The 24735-nt window shown below is 36.4% G+C and overlaps 2 protein-coding genes across 3 annotated transcripts in view; one reads left to right on the forward strand and one right to left on the reverse strand.

Moving 5' to 3' along the window:
- LOC109428702 (glucose transporter type 1) overlaps window positions 1-24735 on the forward strand; it is a 916963-nt gene that overhangs the window by 278844 nt on the left and 613384 nt on the right. The gene's annotated exons all lie outside the window — the stretch shown is intronic.
- LOC109424246 (uncharacterized) overlaps window positions 1-24735 on the reverse strand; it is a 114828-nt gene that overhangs the window by 6209 nt on the left and 83884 nt on the right. The gene's annotated exons all lie outside the window — the stretch shown is intronic.

The raw sequence follows: 24735 nt of genomic DNA on the forward strand, positions 1-24735 counted from the left end.
CTTTCTTGAGCATAAATTACACAGCGTAACAAAAATTAGCTTTTGGTCTGTCTCAAGAGCAAACTTATGTGTCTCTGACAGATTTTAGGCCGCTGAATCCGAATCTGGGCTCAGATTAGCTCCAGCACGTCACAATTTTGAGCTATACCCCAATTTATAGGGCAAAATATGCGATTTTGGGCTTTTTTGAATGCCAGCCATTAAGCATGGATTTTTTTTTAAGTAATCAAAAAGTAAATTGGTCAATTAACCTCTAAATTACCGACTCATGTAAAATATTTTGTTTTACCAAATCAAATTTGATAGATTTAAGCATTTTATGTTAGTAAGTAAACTTGCATGCAACTTTTGGAGGATGACTTGTATGCTGCCGTGTGCAGCATAGTTGTCCCATGTTACAAAACAGCAAACCGAGAAAAACGCGTTTTAAGTTCCAGCCTTGTTTCCCTCTCTACGAACAAGTGTAATAAAAAATCAAAGTGAATTCATCAGGAGAGCGTTAGAATTGGTATTTATCATTGAAGTATGAACCAAAAATTTCATAGAAATTAAATTTACTTTAACTTTTTAAATAAAAACTCTGGTGGGACTGTAATGCCGATAAATCTAGCAAATTTCGGGATTTTATCGGCATAAGCTGTCCCATGTCATGCGAGATTTTCAGCATAAGCTGTCCCATGTTTCAGTTTTCAGCATAAGCTGTCCCATGTCGAATTTTTCAGCATAAGCTGTCCCATGTTGGATGTTATCAGGATTCCCGGAGAATGTCCAGGATTCACACAAACATTCTCGGCATTCCCGGCGAATTTTTAGAATTCATGTAGTATTGTTAGGATTTCTGGAGGACTTTGGGGAGGGAGGGGTGAAACGTACCATTTCATGAAATTGCCAAAATAATTTTTAAAAATCCATGTGAGTATTATCGAACCGGGCTCGACGAGTTGATGTTGTAAATCGATGTCCGACGCCATTTTGAAATCCAAGATGGCGGCTTCCGGTTTCTGAAAATCCATGGAAACCCACGCAATATGGATATTTCCGGAACGGGTTCGACAAGCAGATGTTGAAAATCGATGTCCGACGCCATTTTGAAATCCAAGATGGCGGCTTCCGGTTTCTGCAAATCCATGGAATCCCACGCAATATGGATATTTTCAGAACGGGCTCGCCGAGCAGATGTTGAAAATCGATGTCCGACGCCATTTTGAAATCCAAGATGGCGGCTTCCGGTTTCTGGAAATCCATGGAAACCCACGCAATATGGATATTTCCGGAACGGGTTCGACAAGCAGATGTTGAAAATCGATGTCCGACGCCATTTTGAAATCCAAGATGGCGGCTTCCGGTTTCTGCAAATCCATGGAATCCCACGTAATATGGATATTTCCGGAACGGGCACGACAAGCAGATGTTGAAAATCGATGTCCGACGCCATTTTGAAATCCAAGATGGCGGCTTCCGGTTTCTGGAAATCCATGGAAACTCACGCAATATGGATATTTCCGGAACGGGTTCGACAAGCAGATGTTGAAAATCGATGTCCGACGCCATTTTGAAATCCAAGATGGCGGCTTCCGGTTTCTGCAAATCCATGGAATCCCACGCAATATGGATATTTCCAGAACGGGCTCGCCGAGCAGATGTTGAAAATCTATGTCCGACGCCATTTTGAAATCCAAGATGACGGCTTCCAGTTTCTGGAAATAAATGGAAACCTACGCAATATGGAAATTTCATGAACCGGCTCAACGAGTAGATGTTGAAAATCGATGGCCGACGCCATTTTGAAATCCAAGATGGAGGCTTCCGCTTTCTGGACATCAATGGAAACCTATGAAATATGGATATTTTCGGAACGGGTTCGACGAGTAGATGTTGAGAATCGATGTCCGACGCCATTACAGCCAATCGAGTATGACGTCACTGGTATCACATTGCATACACGGAGAAAGAAAGTACCATAAAGTAAGTTTAATCCACCCAACTTAGAGGTGCGTGCGGGAAACTAATTTTGAGTTGATTAGGTCGATATTGAGGGGGGTAGTTTCCATTTGGTCGCTTCTGGACGAAGTACCTACTGTAAGGGGCTATCCATTTATTACGTAAGGGAATTTTCACGATTTTTCAACACCCCTAACCCACCCAAAAAGTTTATAAATTAAAAGTCAAGACTTACTGATGTAATAGTGTTAGAAAAAGTTTATAAATTAAAAATCAAAACTAAATTATGTAAAAGTGTTACAAAACGTTTTTAAATAAAAATCAAATTGAATGATGAAAAGTGGTAGAAGAAACAATAAAAATGTTTTTTTATTGCTGAAGAACCCATAAACATAAGTAAATATCGACTATTCCACATAAAATATGTATTTGTAAGCTGATCCAGTACTGGTTTGTTATTTCAAAACATTTTGATCAAAAAAATATTAATATTGCATGATAACATGGGTAAAACTACTACATACTTCTTTGGGATAGTTTTCTTCCTTTTTAGATTTTAAAATGATGTTGAGCAACCGTTACCGATTTCGGTTCACCATCTTAGTGTTCCAAACCTCATCGGATATCGATTTATGTTCATCGCATCAAACCCGATCGATGAAAACCTTTATTATACAGCAGCATCGCATGTATTACAAAATGTTATCGGATGTCAGCATTGAAATTACGGCCGCCATCTTGGATTATGGTCCGCCATCTTGAATTTCAAATAGGCTTCGTATATCTTTCCAAGTCCTACGATATTCTTTAGGAAGCCGTTTGAAGGGACCATCATAGCAATCAAAAAAAAAATCAGTATGGAAAAATTTACCTCCATGAGTCGATATCGAGTCAAGGAACATCGACTCATGGAGGTTCGATTGTTGTATCATAGCTTGTACCACCATTCCACCGCCATATTGAATTGTAATCCGCCATCTTGGATTTCAAAACGGCGTCATATATCGATTTTCGACTTCTACCCATCGAGTCCGATTGATAGATACCCATATTTCATGGTATCATAGCTCTTAACACCATTCCGTGGCCGCCATCTTGGATTTCAAAACGCCGTCAAAAATCGATTTTTGAGTTCTACTTATCAAGTCCGATCGATAAATACCCATATTGCATGGTATCATAGCTCAAAACACCATTCCGTGGCCGCCGTCTTGGATGATAATTCGCCATCTTGGATTTCAAAATGGCGTCAAATATCGATTTTTGAGTTCTACTCATCAAGTCCGATCGATAGATACCCATATTGCATGGTATCATAGCTCACACCACCATTACATGGCCGCCATATTGGATTATGGTCTGCCATCTTGGGTTTCAAAATGGCGTCAAATATCGATTTTTGAATTCTACTCATCAAGTCCGATCGATAGATACCCATATTGCATGGTATCATAGCTCATACCACCATTACATGGCCGCCATCTTGGATTATGGTCCGCCATCTTGGATTTCAAAATGGCGTTAAATATCGATTATTAAGTTCTACTCATCAAGTCCGATCGATAGATACTCATATTGCATGGTATCATAGCTCATACCACCATTACATGGCCGCCATATTGGATTATGGTCTGCCATCTTGGATTTCAAAATGGCGTCAAATATCGATTTTTAACATCTACTCATCAAGTCCGATCGATAGATACCCATATTGCATGGTATCATAGCTCAAAACACCAATCCGTGGCCGCCATCTTGGATTATGGTCCGCCATATTGGATTTCAAAATGGTGTCAAATATCCATTTTTGAGTTCTACTTATCAAGTCCGATCGATAGATACCCATATTTCATGGAAACATTGCTCAAAACACCATTCCGTGACCGCTATCTTAGATTATGGTCCTGGATTTCAAAATGGGGTCGGATATTGATTTTTGACTTCTACTCATCAAACCCGATCGATAGATACCCATATTGCATAGTATCCGTAACAGATTCACCGTTAAATAGCAAGCACTCTGACGTTTTAACCGCCATCTTGGAACCTAAGCAGCCATCTTGAATTCCAATACCCTTATAACCACCTCTTTAACAAACAAATAAACAAACATACAAATTTACATACACATTAACATACAATTTAACATACAAACATACATACATTGACTTTTATATATATAGATTGCATGGTTTAGAGCCTAAAACTCCATTAAACAGTCGCCATCTTGAATTTTGAGCCGCCATCTTGGATTGTAGACCGCCATCTTGGATATTCTGGTCGCCATCTTTGGACTGGTTACTGATTACACCCTCCACTGGTTACTCATAGCTTACTCCAATTTAGCTTTAAAAGCTGAGAAAAAAAACATGGGACAGCTTATGCTGAAAAATTGAACATGGGACAGCTTATGCTGCAAAATAGAACATGGGACTACTGCAAAATTGAACATGGGACAGCTTATGCTGGAAAATTGAACATGGGACAGCTTATGCTGAAAATTGGAACATGGGACAGCTTATGATGACAAAAATGAACATGGGACAAATTGACTTGATGTTGTTTTTATAGATTTTCCGAACAAAGTGTACTAACCGAGGGCAGTTTCTAAAAGAATACGTAAAAATAGACCGTTTGGCGAAAAAAAGTCAAAATCGACAAAATGTAACATGGGACAACTATGCTGCACACGGCAGTATGGGAAATATCGTTCCCAACATAAATCGCTTAAAACTATTAAATTTGAATTGATAAAATGAAATATTTTGCATGAGTCGTTAATTTAAATGTTAATTGACCAATATACCTTTTGATTGCTTAAAAAAAATATTTCCATGCTTACTGGCTGGCATTCAAAAAAGCCCAAAATCGCATATTTTGCCCTATAAATTGGGGTATAGCTCAAAATTGTGACGTGCTGGAGCTAATCTGAGCCCGGATTCGGATTCAGCGGCCCAAAATCTGTCAGAGACACATAAGTTTGCTCTTGAGACAAAAAAAAATGTTGCGCTGTGTTATCTGATTTACATGCAAAACTTAGTTTGAATGTGAGTCATGCTTTCATGTTATCGGATCTACAAGCATGAGCAAGTAGTCACGAATATATAGAACCTCTTTTTAAAGCACCTGAAACACTTTAAAATATACTCCGTGAAGCGCAGCTGGGAGCCAATGAAGCACCCTAAAACCCTTCGGGAACATAAGGATACGCGATGTAACGCCTCTTAAACCTCCTGAAATCCCCATGAAGCTCACTTGACAGCCTATAAAGCCCCTATGAAACCTTCCAAAACGTCCTGAAACGCTTTGAAACGCATTGTAATGCCTCGGAAACCCCCCGTGGAGCTCACCTGAGAGCCTGTGAAGTCCCCGAAGCCCTTCTGAAACCTCCTGAGATGCATTAAAACGTCTTGAAACGCCTCTGAAACCGCCGAGAAGTTCATCTTTGAGTTAAGACCACTTTATCTTTTCTAAAATCTCTTGAAACACACTGCAACGCATTTAAAAGTCTCTGACCATCTCCTCTCCTAAAACGGTCTGAAACACTACATGCCCATTAGACCTGTTCACTTTTTTTGACCTACCCGTGTCACATCAAATTATCAATCCACATGCAAAAACAAGGCTTCAGTCCAAAAATGAGCCAAATTGATGAAGGTTTTGAAGTGTATCAAATCGATTTTGTGTTTTTTCGAGCATTTTTACAAAAATGTACTCCAATATCCAGAAAATTGCACCGAAAAGGTACCGAAAATACCGTTAAAATATAGTTAGAACAATACTCTACAACTTTGCCGAAGACACTATGGTGTTCAAATTGCGTATTTCAAAGTTGTTCAACAATTTTCGTTAAAAAATCACGAAAAAATACAATACATTTACGATTTTTCATGTAAAAGTCATGTATTTTTACATTGTTTTACGTGAATAGTTTAATGAGCTTTTGCTCCTATGTATTACGATCATTATGTTCATACATCATTTTAGTGTAGGAATTCGTTGTCATTGAGTAATTATTAAATGTTTGCCACGTTGATACTAAAAATTGTACAGAGTTGCCAGTACAATATAAAACAAAGTTACCCATGATTAAAACGTCATTACACTTCTTTGTCTCATCTGCATCAGTTTCAAATTGGTGCGGATGGTTGAGCATGAGATTGCCGATTCGAAGATTGAAGGTTCGAGTCCTGGAATAGGATTTTTTTTGCGTCTCGATCCAGCTATAAGTTAAAGAAACTACGCTCTGCATCTCATTGAAATTTGGTATCATAGCCTTGTTTCGAAACCGTAGAGTGCATAGTAAGAATGAAGTTTCCCTTCATCGTGTAGTTGTGTTGATTTGTGGGTAGATAGATACAAGTAAGCTCCATCCACAGTTGTATGAAAAATGTTGCATCCAGAAGCAGTTCCATCATCGTATTGAATTGTTTTAGCTAAATAGATCGTTATCAAACAGATGCTCAATATTTCGCCCAGCTGATCTCGTCGACACGATTTATTGTCAACAAGTAAACTATCTAGCTGGTCGTGGAATGGGCTTAATTGGCTGGCCCCGATCATTATTATTTGGGAGATTGGTTGTAAGTCATGGCAGATTCATCATCCTAACTGCTACAAATAAAGAAAAAAAGTTTATCATGTACCGTCTTACCCCGCTAGTTCGACACGTTTTTATACGACACTTTTTAATTCGTACCCCGCTTATTCGACACATGTCGAATCAAAACGTGTTCAACTGTTACAGCGTTGTACACTGTAAATGCAAAACAGTTTGATATTGCGTTTATACTCGCACCCACACCAGCTCCTCTTGCAGCCGCTAATTTCGGAAGTTCTGAGTGAGTGCTATTCAACACCCTTATCGCCTGGAGACCAACCGGGATGAACTGAGGATGGCAACAATCGTAGAAAGAACGAGATTTTTATTCGCGCCACCGCAATATTTATTGAAATTATGTTTCATAACAAACCCGGAAATCAAAACAAAAACAAAAATAGAGTTCCCAAATTTCAATGAGCATGGTGGTGTAGGATGACCAGTTTGTCGAATTAAAAGTTTACCCCGGTTATTCGACAACCGTCGGTGTCGTATTAGCGGGGTAATACGGTATTTGAATGTTCGTTACACAAAGGAGTAATAGCTAGTTAAGTTAGTCTCGTAAAATAATGTAAAATTGCATGACTTAAATATCGTGTTTTTTCGTGATTTTTTAACTAAAACTGTTGAATAACTTCGAAATACGCAGTTTAAACACCGTAGTGTCTTTGGCAAAGTTGTAGAGTATTGTTCTAACTATCTCCGGCACCCTTTCGGAGCAATTTTGTGAATTTCTGTGAAAACGGCTAAAAAAACACAAAATTGATTTGATACACTTTTAAATCTTTATGAATTTGACTCAATTTTGGACTGAAGACTTGTTTTTGCATGTGAATGGATAATTTGATGTGTCACGGAGAATCGGAGAAAAAAAGTTTCAAAGTGAACAGGTCTAATGCCCATAATAGTTATTTATGCAACAAGCTGCCAAATGATGATTTTTTCAGCACGAGTCGTACATTACGATAAATACGATGAGTGCTGAAAAAATCGAGATTTGCAACGAGTTGCGTTGCATATAACACCCTCCTAAGATATTAGGTTTTTTTATACCACGATGACATAGTACACGTTCAGCGTGCCTGTCTGTGTCATATTAACCCCAACATCTTACTTGGGTTAAATGAGCACTAACAAAATCATTTAAAAAGAATCAAAGTCAATTTTACAAAATAACATTTTTGATTTCGATGAAAATTGGCTCAAGATAGGCAAAAATATTTTCTTCCAACCGTCCAAACATCACCAAATTGTCATTTTTAAGAAAAAAAAGCGTTGCTAACAAAATTTGTTTTTTTTTTTAATCGACTTTGTATTTAAAAAAAATGATTTTTCTAGTGAAGAGTTCAATTTGAGTATATTTAAAGTATGTTTTTATACTTGATAACTAACCCATTCAGTTAGCCCTCCTGTTAGCCTAGTGGTTAAGGCTATGAATCGTCAATCCGAAGACGGCGGGTTCGATTCCCGTTCCGGTCGGTCCCTGGGTATAGTGTATCATTGTACTTGCCACACAATGTACTAACTCATGCAATGGCAGGCAAAGAAAGCCCTTCAATTAGTAATGTGGAGGTGCTCAAAGAACACTAAGGCCATGTTCCAATGCGAACGTCGAGCTATAAAGAAGTAGAACTCAACACTTTTCGTAGGAAATCTCATTTTTATTAAACACGTTAAAGAAATCGATGAAAAAAAGTTTGGCTCTTTAAAAAAAAACAACATATTATGCCTTTGGATGAAATCCGAAGTGACCTGGAGTGCAAAAATTGACTTTTCATCATCGACGTATAAATCGCAACTCGATTCGGATGAGTGCTAATTAGTTGAATGATGCGCAATGCCAAAAATCAGTTGAAATTTACTTCGCAGCGCCACGGTGTGTTGAAACAGGATTATTATCGCACTTTCATGAACCTAAAATATTTTTTCGTTATAAGTTAGCCTTAGCAGTATATATTAAGATTCTGAAGGTTAAAAAATCATTCATCGGGGAAAATTAAAATAAATTCGATTTTAGTAGTTTATTACTTTTCTCATATGATATGGTATTACGCAAAAATCTGATGAACCTAAACTCCGCTAGAAAAAGTCCCCTTCCTAATAATAAATTTGAATCCGTTTAGAGAGAAACGAATACAAAAGTCTTTACAACGAGTTCAAATTCGTTTGGCGTTCGTGTCCAGCCCACTACAGTCTGCCGAAAATCATAAATCATTAAAGTCCACTTTCATTCCATTTGTCTGGCACATAGATATTTGTAATGGAGAAATACTTCTCATTAGTGCGACTCATACATTTGACGAAACACCATACACCTGTGAATCGTGCCATTTGCAGCACATACTCTTCATGTGCTAATTTGCCTGAAATGGCGGGTATTAGTTGCACATACTTTGCATGCCAAACCATGTAACGATACACCTAAACGACGATCAGACGGCCACGAAAGATTATTCGATTGCGAAATCATTAGACAAATATGGTGACTGATTCAGGCGTATTTTTCAACATTCATGCTAACTGTAAATTTAGTTGTTTTGTTCTAGTTTGGCAGAAATACTGATAGCTCTTCGAATATCATAAGAACTTTTATGTATATTGTGCTCTGATTTTGCAGGGCTCGATGTTTTACTAAAAAGTGAAAATTTATCCTATGAATACTTTTGTTTGCATGTTGAACACATAGGGCCGATTTCTTCACTCTGACTACAGCGTTGAGCTATATGGGTAAGCCTTGTTTTTCGGTTAATCCGAGGTTAAGAAATCAGCCCTTGGAGAATAGATTTGATATGATGATGATGAACCTGGGCATGCTAGCGGAATACATGTACGTAAAAAGAATTTCGGATTAAGTACGAGACACTGAAGATGACCTAACAGTTGAGGTCGAAATACGTATCTGTCAAAGAATGCAAAATCGTAGTGCAATTAAAAGGAACAGTCCTTAATTCTATCTTCTTTTTACTTAGTTTTAGATATGTTCATGTTGAATATGTTCATTGTTGTTTATGCTGAGAACAAATTTAACTAAATTTACATATAATATAAAAATTGAAAATGTAGAACAAGATTAAGAAGACATCAATGTTCTGGAAATGTCATAGAATATAAAAAAAAACAACAAACAGTAATATGCAAAGTGAGGCAAGATTGACGCAATTTGAGATTTCGATACAACTTTTTAAGATTTTTTATTAGTTATTTTATGCTTCATTTCGGAATCATTGGAGAGATTTTGATTGCTAAATAGTTGTAACATATAGAAGATAGTTGTAAGGTATCGAGTGTACGGGTGACTTTTTAATTCAATTCTAATGGATAGTTTCCACTTTGTAAGTACAGTGCAGTGATTTTTCAGTTTTATGACTAGTAATTTTAATCACTATTCCTTTTTATTTCGTTTTTGTCACGCTCTGCAAGGACAAGTGACATTTCTCCCCATCCCAAGTAACAAATCAGCAACCTTTTAGCTTTTCTTGGTATTTATAACGGTTTTATTGTAGCAGTTGACGTGCTAATTTGTTTAGATAGTTCATTTATTGATGCAAAATTGTCAAGTTTTATTTCTGCTCCTCAAGATGTTTTCTAAACCATACTCAGCCAAACAATGAAGTCAAAGGTTGCTGGGATTTAAAGTTTAATTAAAAGAGGTTCTCTAGCCATTCATAAAGCCATCATAATAAAACTGGAAATTATGATTTTAAAATTGCCTTGATAAAATACTGCATAATACTGCATAATACTATTACAAAAGCCACTTTAAAGTTAATCGGTTTCAGCACAGGGGAAATGGCATTATGTATTGCTATCCGGCCTGGGAAAAAGGTTTTATAAAATACATCACTCTGTATTCATTTTTTACATGTTGTTATTGGGAAAACACATTTTAAGCGAGAAATACGAACAAATTAATGTAGACGCCCAGAAGTAGGTATATTGCTGCACAACTTTGCGTTCTTTTCTCAAAACAATATTATGAAATATTGTGTTTCATCCTTATTATGAAATGCACCGCTTTCCGCTATCGAAACATACAGGTGTTGAGTCAATGTCACCCATCGTCAAATACTTACGGCCGGCCCGTCGGAGATCACCGCCACCGGCATCATTTATACGAGAAGCATTCCGATACATATTCTTGATTACAAGTTCCCGTCGAGTGGTCTGCGCACTTGACATCACAGTACCAGTACGTACAATAGCCATACATACAGACGCAAATGAACCACATCAAATAGCCTACATATCAACCAATTGGGCACATGAAAACACACGAACGATGGTAAAGCGATTAAGATATTAAGTAGTCAATCACGGCTTTCACGGAATATAAGGTATACCGATCTACAGATCGGCCTTTTTGGTCGGTTCAAATCCATAAAAATAGTAGAAAATGAACAGAAGAAATTACTCAACCTCAATTGAACCCTGGATGAAATGAAAACACTGCCTCAGCTGTCAAAATAATGCTGAATGCTGCTTGGTTAGCATAAAAGCAGAAAAATAACTAAACGATCTACAAGTGACATTTAATACAACAGTATGGCATCAATAAATGCCAAATCAAAACATTGTGCTCTTTTTTCGGACTTCTTAAAAGCAAAACAACATTGCTAAGGAAAAATACTTGTTTGTAGCACGTCCATTAGTTTCACTTTCTTTGGCTATTTATTCTAATAATGAGATCTACTGTTAGCTGACTTTATGATGCAACTTTAGGTGATCAAAATATGTATGCCACATCTGGAAACACACAAATAGCACACAAACACACGAATATATAAAAAAAATATTTTCTAATAAACATTGTCACGGGGAGATTTTTTTTTAATTTTCAAAATTATTTAAAATTTAAGGAATTTTGAGGGGGTACTTAGAATTTCACATATTTTCATGTATATTTCACTGTAAATCTCGTTGCGCATATGGAACAAAGGCACTGGCTGATAAATACTCCACTTTGAAAACAGGAGAAAGCACTTCAGTTAAAATGTGTGGATTTGTTTTCATTTGTTTTTCTTTCATGGAAACTAATCTGTTAAAGCCGAATGAAATTTATGAATTCAAAAATGTTACGATAAAATCATTTTCTAGTGAGAACAGCTTTCATCTAGGTAAAGTGGCATTATCATGGCTATCACAAAAGCCGTGTTGTTTTATTTTCAGTTTGTATTTGGCTTTCAAAAGGTCTTCAAAGCAATGATCGTGTTACCTTTTTGTTTTGATTGCGAGTATATACATACATTTCACAACCTTCTCCAGGGTGGGCCAACTAGACATATTCTGATCTACAAGAGGTTTTGGTGGAGGTTTTGAAGATTAATTTGCAGTGACCAGGGTTTTATCAGTGTTGCTTTATAACACTCTTGGAGTAATGCATAAAACCAAAATTGTTACTTGGGATACTAAATCTGTTGTCAAACTCATTTTGCAAAAAAGAAGGAATTTTACTTGGGAAAAAAAACTTTATTTTATGCAGTCATAACATAGAAACCATTATAATGCATGAAGTTTTTATCAAGACCAAAGTGTCTTGAAAAGTAAAACTACGAAAATAGAAAAAAAAATCACTACACGAGACTACTATTATTGAAATTCATCGTATTACTTGCAAATTGATATGTTTTCAATATATTTTAGACTTATGCTATAAGATGTCATTCACATTGACATATATCAAGCATGCGTTTCATTGGTAAGGTGAATTCCTAATAAAAACTTTTGATGTTTTGAAAAAGATTTCAATACCATTTGTATAATTATTCTTGACCAAATGATTGTTTGATTAAAAAAAATGTAATGAAATTCAAATTGCTTATCATGACTAGATAATATCACGTTAATCCGCTGTTTCATCTTATTTCACTCGTTTTAACTTGCCCCTGTGTACCTTATTTTAAACAGAATGTTGAATTATCATTTTCAAATGCATTAACATAATATGACAACGCCAATCTAATGTTTTTTGTGTCAACTTTTTGTTATTTGAGACTCAACAGCCCACTTAACCCTAAAGGTATCAATTTATAAGTAACAAGGAGATTTGAAAATTTTAATTTGTATGGACTTTGAAAATTCTAATTTGTATGGACGAAAGTCCTTAACAGATCAGAGGCAGAACTTTTACAAATAAGTCACGTACACTCAGTATAGTTGACTTACACTTTTTGGCAAATATCCATGTGGATGTGGTTTGAGATGCAAAATATGTGCAATTAATACCCGCCATTTCAGGAAAATGTGCCCATGAAAGGTATGTGCTGAAAATGGTATGAGTCACAGATATATGGTGCTTCCTCAAATGTATGAGTCGCACTAATGGGAAGTATTTGTTTAACTCCATTACAAATATCTATGTGCCAGACAAATGGAAGAGAAGTAGAATTTAATGATTTAGTATTTTTGGCAGACTGTAGTGGGCTGGACACATGAAACGAATGCCAAACAAATTTAAACTCGTTGTAAAGACTTTTGTATTCGTTTCTCTCTAAATAGATTCACATTTATTATTAGGAAGGGGACTTTTTCTAGCGGAGTTTAGGTTCATCAGATTTTTGCGTAATACCATATCATATGAGAAAAGTAATAAACTACTAAAATCGAATTTATTTTAATTTTCCCCGATGAAAGATTTTTTATCCTCCAGAATCTTAATATATACTGCTAAGGCTAACTTATAACGAAAAAATATTTTAGGTTCATGAAAGTGCGATAATAATCCTGTTTCAACACACCGTGGCAGCGGTAACTTCGCATGTCGCGCGAATCGCGACTTCGGTTTGGTGCTGCGACGATAATAGATAATTTTCGAAGAAACTATGTATGCAAAGTGGCTTATCTACCCAGATAACACAAAGTCTTATATGATGTTGAATAGGATGCTAAAGTGGAGGCCATATTCGTACATGCTTCCATTTGACCGCGTGTAAAGTGTACGCATATCGCCTCCACTTTAGCATCCTATTCAACATCATATGCGATCGTGTGTTGACTGGGTAATCGAGGTCTACACAATTGGGAGTCGCAGAGCACATCTCTACTTGTGCCAATTTTCAGTGTGCCTTTGTAGACTGTCTTTTGAAAAGGGCTAAACCTTCCTTACCGAATTAAATAGGTTTAATAAAAAAAAAAATACATTTACAAAAAGTGTTGTATGGGTGATTATCACAAAATAAGTCAAGTTTAACGAGAAAAAATCGAAAAAAGATTGAAGTAGGGTCCTACACTGTAAAAAAAAAACATTTCCAAAAATGAGTCGATTTGAAAAATGCATCATTTTTTAATTCGATGAAATTTTGTCTCAAGATAGCTAATTGTGTTCTCCATCAACCACCCATATACCACAAGATGGGCACTGCTAAGGAAAATAAGTTTTTCTAACGAAAACTATTTTCAAGTCCAAATTATTTTTTTTTCAATGTCTTTTGTTATAAAAAACTAAACCAGTGAAAATTAAAGTCAGAGGGTTGTGGACTGAAATATACTCCCCGTTTTTGAGTGCTCTCATCACTATGGAGATCAATTTCAAAGTGCACACATAAATTTTAAACTGATCGACTAAAACAAACGTTATAACAAAACGTATACCGTCAAGGCATAATTTACCGTGGATCTAAAAGGATTCGGGGCAAATAAGGGCTGTCATTTAACACCAGTCTTATAAACATTGTTGGTGCCGCTTTTAATTGTCTTCATTATAGGTTAAAATTAAAGCAATATCCACAGAAGTAGAAAATTTTTCACAAAATTTGGTGATATAGTACATTAAGTAGAGGGTAGTAAGGTCGCCTGATTCTGTAGTAGGGACCCATTCATCGTGTATTAGAAATTTTATTCTATTTTGTTTAAAAATGGTCAAAATAACGCAGCCACGGGAATTTTTTTCGTTTATATTCATTTCAAGAAACAACTTGCAAGACTTTATTAGAAAAACGAATGTTCAAATTTTCATTTTTTTTTCTAGGTATATGGGACAATATGGGACAATATGGGACACGGTGAATGGAGACCATTGATTTGTAGGGTATCCATTTACCGTGCCCTTTTGATTCAATTAAAAAGTACGAGTAATCGTATTTTCTTGTTAAACTTGCTTCGGTAATGCAAAATACTTACCTGATATGTGAATTTAATTGCTTCTTGGTGGCATAAAAAGGTTACTACATCTAGTTTATCGCTTAAATCACCTTAGCGCAGTTTTCGTTTTTTCACTATGAATGCAGTGAACGAGCAGAAACTCGCTTCATGTAAACAAACTTTAGTGTCAAAATGATAGTTTTAAATGTTTCTAATGAGCGTTTTGACAACAAACGTACCAAAACGTTAGTGTTGTATTGGTGAAATTGGAAGAAAATTGTCATATCATTGAATCGTAATATAGAAATAATGAAAACATATTCTAAGGCACACGGTGAATGGAGCCCCCACGGTGACTAGCGCCTTGACGGTATATTCAGCAGATTTAGTCCTATATGGACTAGGAAGAATAATTCATACCGTCGTGCGGGGCTACTTTTGATATGCGGGGCTACTTTGGACACTTTTGAATATGGATTTTTTGAATTCAAAACATGGTTCAAATCTGCACGCAGAAAAATGGCGCTTGTTTAAAACAATAAAACGCATGGTTGATTTTCAAACTGAGAATTTACTTATTCCACAGTTATATTTAATTGTTTTCATTCAGAGTTTATTGATAAAAACAACCGATTACCATCATTTCATATAATGTCAAAAATTTCATTTGTTTCAACAAAATAAAAACCATAAACATGGTCCGAAAGCACTCACACATCTATAAAATGCTTACCCCAACATCGCCACAGCGAAGAAGGTGCAGCAAATCCATCACGCCAACTTCCAAGTGCAGCTTTGGCCGTGATGAATAACGCGCAGGTACTCACGACAGCATCCACAAAAAGTTGATCGGTTTCGCCTTTTTTGTCTTTTTCTAGTCGTTCTCCTCGCCATCCGCTTACCGACGATCTAAAAATAGATTCCCGAGCTGCCGCAGTTGCTGCCGTCACCAAAACAATCACATTCCGGGTTTGTTAGTGGCAAAAGTGCAGTCGTTTGAATCAATCAATTATTTCATGTTTAAAAAACCATATCTCTGTTTATCTTAACAAACTGTCAAAAATTTCGACAAATGAAAATATGTGTATTTATCAAACAAATGGAACAGTTCAGTTTAAACTAGAAATCAGTTTGTCGCTATAGTAAACTGAAAAATCGGTTGATTTGAACTAGAATTTAATTGTGTTTACAATTTATTTTTCTGCGTGTGTTTGATGTCTTTGGGACTATTATGAAGCAATAGTTTTCCCTTGATTTGGTTGAAATTATTTTTCAAATAGACCATTTATTGCTTGTCAGGACGCGAAAAAACATCGAATAAACCAATAAAATATACATAACGAATCAAAACATTTGTTCTGTAAGCATTGTTGCTACAGTTCATAAATTTCAAAGGGTTGATCATTTCATTCAAAATGTATCAATGTTGCATATACAATCGAATATTTGTATCGTTATACATTATAAATGACCGTTTCACCTAAATAAAGGTTTGATGATCCCTTTTTTCAGGCTATCTATATAACAAGATCACGCTGCTCATAATACCAAAGGTAGCGCAGAACTATATAAAAGCGCATATATTTATTGAAATCATGTATGATACTACAGTATTGGCACAATGTAGTTTTCCAAATAACCCTGGAATTTTAGAAGCAGTTTTGTTATAGTTAAACATGTCCAAAGTAGCTCCGATTGGTGTATGAACAACTTGTTTGTGTATTGATGGATTTAGTTCAAATTTTGCATACATTTTACATACATACTCACGATTATTATGTGTAAAAATTGTGGAAATCTATTCACTACTCTGGGAGTTATAATGTCATAAAGTTGAAAAACCATGAAAAAGTGTACAAAGAAGCCCCGCATGACGGTAATGTTTCTAAAAGTTTTACACATAATTTCAACACAGAAAAATGTTAGAAACGTTTGTGAGTTAATAAACATTTAACTTGGTTTAGCGTTACTAAGCAAACCTAGCTGATATTTTTTTAATATTTCTTTCTTGAAACTTGACTTATTTTGTGATAATCAACCATACAACACTTTTTCACTTTTCAAAAGACAGTCTAAGTTAAGAAAAGATAAGTTTTGAAGAAATTAAGTATGCAAAGTAGCTTATATACTCAAGACCTACACTCTAAGAAAATTTCATTGTAATATCAGAGGATGCTAACTCAGAATACGATTTGGGGCGCAAATTTTCAAAGGTAATCGAATTTCGATGGAAAGGTGTCAAGGACTGTGATCGCTAGCAAGACTGGATGTAATGATTGTCTTCTTGATTTTTATTCGGTCCACAGTGATAGTGAAGCTGTTGCAACATCAGTAGTCGACTAACGAGACTGATATTACGCAGCACTGTTATAAAGCTGACTTGATAACTTCTCACGAACTGATGCGTGTTTGGGGATAGTTGGCGGAATACATGATCTGGATTAACACTGTGTAGGCCGTATAATCCTTCCTGCCACTCCACCGATAGCTGCTCAATGATCCTGACTATGCATGCACCGACTATTAACTAACACTAACAGGTACCCAACGTTGCTGTGCTCGTCTTGTTAAGGCGAAACTGGAAGCATTTTCTCCTTTTTTCTGTTTTTGATTTTTTATTAAATAACGAAGTAATATTTTCAAAATCGGTTTTCGTACACATGTAGAGCATGGATCAAGGTATCTTTTGATTTTTTTTGAGGTGGAAAATGTTTTCCATTTTTGCAGAAACCATTTTTTTGTTAAATTTTGCTCAAAAATGGTTTCTGCAAAAACGAAAAACATTTTCCACTACAAAAAAAAAATCAGAAGATACCTTGATCCATACTCTACATGTGCACGAAAACCGATTTTGAAAGTATTGCTTCGTTATTTATTAACTCCTAAACTACCAAGGGTCCAAAAAAAGTCGGAAGTCCAACTTTGACTAGGCATTTCTCGGCCGTTTTTCAACCGATTTCAAAACTTTTTTTTGCGATGGAACCGGACAGGTTTCAAGATCATTGTCCATTTAAAAAAATATAAAATAGATGCGTCTACCCAAAGTTTTTAAGCAAAAGGCACTTCCTAGTTTTTTTGAGAGCGCATTTTTTGCGCACATTGATCAATAAAACAAAATTTAAAGCGATGACATTTGGTTTTTTCGACTCTAAATCATGCGTACAGCTGGAGTGAACATGTTTATGCAAAATTATTGATTTTTCAGTGCACTGATATTTTACCTTACCCAAAAAACTGCTAGAATACCCTATTTTTCACATAAAATAAGCAATAAATCAAAATTCAAAGCGATGACATATAGTTTTTTTGGTCTTAAATTGTTCGTAGGATTGTACTCGACATTTTGATGAACAATGAAAATGTTCTTATTACACTCTTATTTTGTTTTACCCGGAAAACTACAAAAATTCCATACTTTTTTCACAAAGTTGTCAACGAAAGTAAATGTAAAAAGATAACATGTAGTTTTTTAGCCTTGAAATGTTCGTAGCAGTTTGGGGGACATACTTGAAGAATAATAGTGATGTTTTCATTACACTCAAATTTTGATTCGCTCAAAAATCAACGAAAGTACCACATTTCTCACGCAAAGTGGTTAACAAAAATAATGGCTTACATTGCAAGGTAGTTGTTTGCCTTTATATTATTCGTGAAAGCGTACTGGACGTTCTTTATGAGTAATAGTGACGTTTTCATGACACACTTAATTTATTTTACTCGAAAAGCTACAAAAATACCATAATTTTCATATAAAACAGTCAATAAAACAAAATTTAAAGCCATAACATGTAGTTGTATGGCCTTAAATTTTCCGTTTCAATGTACTGGACCTGTTTTTGATAGAATGTTGATCACACTAATATTTCGTTTTATAAAAAAAAATGTACGAAAATACCACAAAAAAACGAATAAGCCAAAATTTAAAGCAATGTAGCAATATGTAGTTTTTCAACTTTGAATTTATCGTAGTAGTTTAGTGGATTAATTTGGACAACCCTAGTGATGTTCTTATTACACTCATATTTTATATCACTCAAAATATTTGGAAAATACCACATGAAATTATTCCTGTTTCTTGGGATTCCTTTTCAAATTCCTCTCAGAGATTCTTTCGTATTCCTATCGACGTTTTTACGATAGATTCAAACAGTTCTTTCCGGAAAAATTCCTGGAGAATATTGCAGGATTTCTGAAATCCAAATATTGTCTCCTGAAGATTTTTATGGGAATCCTATAGATTTTCTTCCAGAGGTTTTCTCATGTTTGCTCTCAGAGTCTCTCGTTTGATTTTTCTTTATGCATTTTGTCCGGACAAATTTTCGTGGAATTTATTCTCTTTTCTCCTGGAATATACCTCAGATGTTGTCGTAGAATTTCTCTTAGAGTTTCTCTCGGAATTTCCGGGTTTTTACAGAAACTATTGCTGGGATTTCAACTAAGGCTACTCCCGGATCTTAAAGGAGTTTTTTCACGAGTTTTCTGAAGGAATTGCTTCTGGGATTTCTCCCGAAGTTTTAAGAAATATCAATGATTTTTTTTTCTGGAGTTTCTCCCCGGATTTCTACAGAAGTTTCATCCGGGATTTTTTATAAAGGTTCTTGCGAGAGTTTTTTTTAAGTTTCACCTGAGATTACTCTCGGAGTTTGTGCTCTAGAAGCTGAAATACAGAGCTCCAAATTAATGCATTTTGTATGAAAATCGGTCAATGCGTCCAGTACTGTACATTTCTATGAGTGTTTCTCGGAAAACCTCCTGCCTGAGATAACCTACAAAATTCATTGTTGTAAATTCCCAGAGACATGTCGGAATGAATCCACGTGATTTTTGCGAGAAATTCTGCAATGAGGAACGCAAGAAACTCTTTAAGAAATCCTGAGAAGAACTGGGAAATCTCGGAAAAAAGCTGTGGTAGGAAATTGTCGTGGCACAGTTCTCCCACAAATCTCGTAAATCTCGTTTCAACATTTCTCGGACTTTATCATAAAACAATATAACTTTCCGTCATAAATTAAACACTTTCTCAGCGTGACACAAAAAACCCGAAACCTCCATCCAAATTCTTTGCCTACCAAAACATGCAGTCAGTAACGAAACCTTTTCCTTGTTTCCATAACCTTCTTAAAGTGCTTCCATATGCGCGCAATAAATTACACGCATATGCAAGACTCGAGTAGTTTACCAAACAACTCTAGCGCGTCGTTCTGCCATTCTTGTTTAACCTACCTACTTCCTATTTTCTGCTGTACTCAAAACTTAGTTCTTAAGTGTCAAGTAAAATAAAATTCATTCCTATTCGTAACTCCACACCGAGTAGTCGCGTTGTGAAGATATATCTCTGTATCCGAAGTCCGACATGCCTCATGGCTGACCGTGACGAGAGATAAGTGATTAAAGTGCGCCTTCGTATAAAATCCATGCGACAGAAGTGCAAACGTCGTCCAAAAATAATAACCGTCAAAGTGCAGCTTAAGCTATGGGAAACGAATCGTCAACCCCGAAACCGGTGACTCACGAGCAGATCGTGAGTATCATCAACGCCAGCAACGTAAAAGAAAAAGTGCATAGTGAAAAAACCGCCATGTCGGGGCCCGTGGCGCAGTGGTCCACACGTTCGCTTCATAAGCGGATGGTCATGGGTTCGAACCCAGCCCCGGCACTTGCAGTTTTTCGTCAGTTGCTCTTCCCCCCGAGAGCAGCTGGCACCTGACCCTCTTCGGAGCATATAGCTCCAACGGACCCGGAATTTGGATATCGGCGAACCGCAACTCATAATGGACCCCCCAATCGGACTGGAAAAGGAACAGCAGCCAAACATCAGCATCATCGTGCTCATCATTCTACCGTGGACAGGGTAGAAAAGTTGAAGCAGTACAAGGCACCAGTTCGATATAGTTGAATTAGAATAGAATACATGTAGGCGCTGTACAAAGTGCAGCGTCCAATTGGAATCGCTCACGTAGTGCCCTAGTGGACAAAAGAGCTGTAAATTAGGTTAAGTGAATAAGAATAAAAAAAAAAAAAAAAACCGCCAAATCGGTAGAATTAATCGCATACATTCTACTAACGGTGATATGTGTAGCCACCTTGTTCCTAGTGTATCGACTCATCGTCAAGTACGAGCGAATCAAAAATCAAAGGGTCGTTGATCGGGCAATAAGCCTAAATAACGTCACCACATCTACGGCACCAGCGCATTAATCGAAGAACAAGAACAGACAGTGGACAAAAGTACGCGAACATTTAGACGCTAAACATAGAGGGAGTCAAATTAGTGAAGAGTGAAGAAGAACGATTTAAGTGAACTGACAACATAAGACGAAATGAGTGAAAAGATGAAGACCTGGCTAAGCGTAGCAATTTTGCTAACATCCTTAATAGTGGGATACTTTCTGTGGGTATTCCTAAAGGAAGAATTTAGTGACATTCACCTCTTACGATGTTGAACATTTACACAACCAGAACCCGAACATAGTGCAATGCGTGTGTGTCAAACCGCTCGAGAAGCATCGGAAAGGTAGCATTGACCAAGAGCAGACTTATGCCGATGTCAGCTGAAACCGCCGCTCTTCCAGAACCAGCACATGCAGCGAAACAACAGGTGGCGATGGACACTGGCAGTAAACGATAAGTAGAACAAATCTTTATAAATCTCCTAATGTTATGCCGAAAAGGGCCATTATCGAAAAAGTAGGAATTCTACTAAAAATAGAACAGCATTTTAGAAAATCTATAAATCAAAATATTTCCAGTAATACTCTTGACGCACATTTTAATAAGGCTATCATTTTATTCGCTGAAATAGATGAGCTTCTTTTAGAAAACCAAGACGAAATTCCAGATAAAGAATTTTTTACTTTTACTAGACAATCAAGAAACGCAATAGAATATATTAAAGAAAGTGTCCGAGTTAGGAAAGTAACCAAAATTAATAATTTAAAACAAGTGGAAATGGCCACCGAAAATCCTTTTGATGCCAAGCTAGCTGCATCGGTCTTGATGCCATTCGACGGCGATGCCGAAAAACTTTCCGCTTTCATTGACGGTGTAAAATTTTTGAAAAAGGTGTATACCCAAGCACAACACGAAACGTTAAAGCTATTCCTTTTAACGAGAATTTCAGGTAAAGCCCGAGATGCATTACCTAACAATATCCAAGAGACTACTATTGATGCGATGATTGATCTCATCAAATCTGCCTGTGAAAGTAAAACTACTGCAGAACAGATATTGGCAAAAATTAAATCAGTCAAACGCGGATTGTCAAAACAACAATATTGTCAAGAAGTGGAAATTCTTTGCAATAAGCTTACCAATATTTACGTGAGAGAGAATGTTCCTCACGCGACCGCTAAAAAGTTAGCCACCAAAGCAGGTTTGGAAACTTTGATTAACAGTACATCTAACGAGACAGAAAAAATAATACTGCAAGCAGGAACATTTTCGACAATCGAAGAGGCAATCCAGAAAGTAAATGAGCTACCGGATAGTGTCGAGTCCAGTAACAGCATGAATCGTGTATTCCACGTAAATTCAAAAAGAATCATGCAAAAACGACAAACTCAGAACCGAGGGAACTATAATGTTGCTCCTCGTGGTTCCCATCAAAGTAATCAGCGTTACGGATCATACCCGATACGTTTTAATAACAATCAAAGTAGACCGTTCCCAAATAACAACAACTACCGTTACCGAACAGACAACCGTGGTCATGCACGCGGTTATCCGCGACAATTTAACAGAATATATTTTGCTGACAATCAATCGAGCTCACCAATGCAAAACGTTTTTCCCAATCCGCCCCCGGGCGTGCAAAGCCAAGGTCAGCATTTCGCAAACGCTAATACAGTACAACCACCGAATATGACTCAACCAAATCAACCTTTTTTTGGAACAGTAGGGCAGTATACACAATCAATGTAGCTGCCTCCAATTTCATTAATGTGCCAATTAGCGTATCTAATAAAAACTGTTCGTTCCTGGTAGATTCAGGAGCAGACATTTCATTATTGAAAACACGATGTATCTCACGTCCAATATCAATTAATCAAAATAATACTTGCGTTTTACGCGGAATAACACCCGGTGAAGCTACTTGCAGAGGAACAATCAATTGTTTTTCTTATATACAAAATACAGCTGTGAATAACCTGTTTCATCTGATAGAAGACGATTTCCCGATACCAACTGACGGTATACTGGGAAGAGATTTCCTTACTACATACCGATGTGAAATAAATTACGATACGTGGATTTTAGCAGCATACGTAAATAACATCCGACTTGAAATCCCAATTTGCAATAATCTAAATGGGTCTGCGTGGATACCAGCTAGATCTGAAGTATTTAGATTGATAAACAATTTTAATGTTCATGGAGATGTCATAATTAATTCCGCTGAGCTTGCACCAGGCGTGTTTTGTGCCAACGCCATTGTGAATAGTTCCGCACCTTATGCTAAAATTATAAACACTAATGAATATCCTGTGCAACTTGCAAATTTTAATTTAAAAACTTCCAATCTTAACGACTTTTACATAGCTAAAATTGACTGTAATAATACAGATAGAATCGAAAAATTGAATGCAGAACTAAATTTTAACGATATACCTGCATCCGCCAAACAATCTTTACAACAATTATGTCACGAATACAATGATATATTTAGTTTAAAGGATGATTTATTAACGTGTAACAATTTTTATCAACAAAAAATTAGCCTAAAAGATAAATCACCGGTATACATTAAAAACTACCGGAATGCACAGTGTCACAAGGAAGAAATCTGTCGTCAAGTAGATAATTTAATTGCAAACGATATAATTGAACCTTCGGTGTCTAGTTACAACTCACCATTATTACTTGTTCCCAAGAAGTCAACTACTTCCGAAAAGAAATGGAGATTAGTAGTTGATTTTCGTCAATTGAACAAAAAATTGCTTGCGGATAAATTTCCTCTTCCAAGGATTGACGATATTCTCGATCAACTTGGCAGAGCCAAATATTTTTCGACGCTTGATCTCATGTCAGGTTTTCACCAGATTGAGATCGAGAAAAATTCCAGAGAGTTCACCGCGTTCTCGTTGCAGGAACGTGGACATTTTCAGTATAAAAGATTGCCGTTTGGACTAAATATAAGCCCAAACAGTTTCCAACGAATGATGTCAATAGCACTCAGTGGCTTGAGTCCCGAGTGTGCATTCTTGTACATTGACGATGTTATTGTCGTAGGTTGTTCAATTGAACACCATCTGAAAAACTTGAGGAATGTTTTCGAATGTTTCAGGCAAAGAAACCTGAAACTGAACCCTTCAAAATGTAAATTTTTCAAAGCAGAAGTTACATTTCTAGGTCATAAAATCACTGATAAAGGTATCTTGCCTGATAATTCAAAATTTGATGTAATAAAAAATTACCCACAACCTCAAAACGCAGACCAAGTTCGAAGTTTTGTAGCCATGTGTAATTATTACAGGAGATTTATTCCTGGTTTTGCAAATATTTGTTGTCCTTTGAACAAATTATTAAGAAAAAATACAGTTTTTGTGTGGTCAGAACAATGCAAGTCCGCCTTTGAAACATTAAAGACTATGCTACTTTCACCACAAATATTACAGTATCCAGATTATCAAAAACCATTTATATTGACTACAGACGCATCAGATTTCGCTTGCGGGGCAGTTTTGTCCCAAATGCATGGAAGCAATGATCTACCTGTTTCTTTCGCCAGTCGCGCGTTTACAAAAGGCGAAGCAAATAAGCACATCATTGAGAAAGAATTAGCCGCTATTCACTGGGCTATCATGCATTATCAACCCTACTTATTAGGTCGTAAATTTTTGGTGCGTACTGATCACCGACCGTTAGTTTACCTCTTTGGAATGAAGAACCCTTCTTCAAAGTTGACGCGAATGAGGATTGATCTCGAAGAATTCGACTTTGAAGTAGAGTTCGTCCCAGGTAAAAGTAACGTTGTGGCTGACGCATTGTCTAGAATTAATATTACATCAGATAAATTAAAGTCAATTAACATTTTACAAGTACAGACCAGGTCAATGCTACGCAAACCTTGTTTAGTCAACAATAACATACAAAGCAGAGTACCGGAGCCTGATCAACTC

This window comes from Aedes albopictus, chromosome 2 (genome assembly GCF_035046485.1).
Source record: "Aedes albopictus strain Foshan chromosome 2, AalbF5, whole genome shotgun sequence".
Taxonomy (NCBI): domain Eukaryota; kingdom Metazoa; phylum Arthropoda; class Insecta; order Diptera; family Culicidae; genus Aedes; species Aedes albopictus.